Source organism: Helobdella robusta, assembly GCF_000326865.2.
Source record: "Helobdella robusta unplaced genomic scaffold HELROscaffold_58, whole genome shotgun sequence".
Lineage (NCBI taxonomy): Eukaryota > Metazoa > Annelida > Clitellata > Rhynchobdellida > Glossiphoniidae > Helobdella > Helobdella robusta.
Genome location: NW_008705317.1, coordinates 53,881 through 56,365, shown reverse-complemented (window position 1 = coordinate 56,365; position 2,485 = coordinate 53,881).

Genomic DNA, 2,485 nt, shown 5'->3' with positions numbered 1-2,485 from the left:
ACAAACAAAACAAACAAAAAACAAACAAACAGAAAAAACAAACAAACAGGCATACATACAAAACATACGTATAATACAAACAAATATACATACAATAAAAACAAAATAAAAAACAATACAAACGAACAGAGGTATTTCTCAGTACCCACCCACGTCTAAGTGAGTGCAAACACACACTCATACACACACACACACACGCACACACGCACACACACGCACGCACACAAACGTGTTTATTCCCACGCAAACAAACAACTTAGCAATTTAAAGCAAATTAACACACACGCAAAATCATTTACTAGTAGAAATATACACAAGCAACAAACACACACGCACATATACACACACATACATGCATATACAAACACACACACACATATACACACACATACATGCATATACAAACACACACACACATAAACACACGTACATAAGCACTACAGTCTACATAAACTTTGTAAAAATTTAAAAATCTTTACGCAAACGAAGGGCATTTGAAAAAAGCCAAACTCATTTCAGCAGATGATTTCACGAAAAGCACACAAATAATTGAGAGAATTCTACAAAAACCAGTAAAAATCGGATTTGTCGGTGATAATGTGAATAATCACTTTTATATTTTTATTTAGGGGCCCTTTTACTTGTGAAGGAAAGCCCCTATAACCCGCTTGCCCCCATACTTAATCCGCATCCAATCACAGAACGAAAAGTGAATTCAAAAATGACTCTAACAGAAAAAACTGACTAACTGGTTAACTAAAAAACTTTGAAAATTTATTCATTGAAAACAATTTATACAATTCTGCCTTTATTGTCGACAATTAATCTTTTAAAATTCTAAAAGAAGTTACACACACGTCAAATTCATCTACTGTTATATAAAAAAGTAGCGAAAATGTAGGAAATTTTTTCCCAGCATTTATAATGTAACAAAAAATTTACATTACGAAATTTTTTTAAGAAAAAAAATTTTAAGCTTTGTAAATAAACCGTATTTGAAGTTTTGATTAATATCAGAGTTGTTTTTTTCTCAAATATTATTCTTTGCTTCTCTGAGTTGTTTGTTTAACGTTTGTTTAACTCAATTGATCTTAAAATGTTGAAAAAACGCACCACACACACAAACACACACACAAACACACACATATACATACCCACATACATACGCACATACGTACGCACGTATATAACACTCATACATACATACGAAGCAAAACGGAACGAAATTTTTGTATGCCCTCCAAAATTAAATAGAAAATGAGATAAATGATAAGAAGACAGGCATAAATTAACCATAGCAGAGCTATAAATTATAACTCCAGTTTTCATATAATTCATGAAAGGCTTGGTTATTTTAGTAGAAGAGGTGTGAGCTGTTGGTGAAACATGTATTTTGGGTTAGACAACATAAATTATGCAGTTTCTGACACAAATTCTGACATTGCTTGTTAGATCACCAACGTTTAATGTTTCATGTCTAATCAAAAGCACCGAATAGACACAATCTATAGTCCTCTAAATGTTAATGTATTTAGTTGAAATATAAATATATACCTATCTATCTAACAAATTTCCAAGTTGAAATAAAAATGTTCAAATGAGAAATTATTATTAACTCACTATTATAAAATGATTAGTTCACAAATGTTATTATAGATGCTATGTCTGTTTGTATTTTCATTCACGAAATGAAAAGCAATCAATTCTTGAGTTGAAAACAAAATTTTTAGTTTGCGTCAAAGTCGTGATCTAGTTGTTAATTCTATTTAAAAATTGTTATTTATACATATACACATACTCTAGAAACAGACGGGCATCCATACAAACATGCATACGTATATCACATACATACGTACGGCGAGACAGACAAACAAACAGACAGACAGACAGACATAAAGACAAACAAACCATAAAAATACAAACAAGCATCTACAAAAACATCGATACTTTAACAACGCTTAAGGTATTTTTCATCTATTTCAAAAGTTATTCATTAATTTTTAAAAATTTGATTGCCAAAATTTTCGGTCCGTATTTAGTTATTCTATTTTTGGATGAACAGAAAAACGTGCTTTTTATAGAGATACGTACATTACTTTACTTTACTCTCATTCTTTCTCTTTATCTCTCTCTTTTTCTCTCTCTTTCTTTCTCTATCTTTCTTTTTGTTAAGCATCATAAGATTCATTTCCAGATGAATAATTTCTTTGGTTCAATTTTTCCTAGCTACAGAGAATTTTTTTTCATCAAAAAGTTTGATAAAATCTGTAAAATGTCCCAATTTTGACGGAATTAAATAGAATCGGAATCCAAATTATTTGCAGTATTTGTCACGGAAACATTGGATTGAGAGTAGAGAAAAAAAGATTCCCAAATTGGGCTTGTTCTATCTCTAATTTGTCATCGTTGACACGATAATCTGGCCTATCTCGAAAAAACATGTATCTATATGATATATATCTATCGTATAGATACATGTATCTAT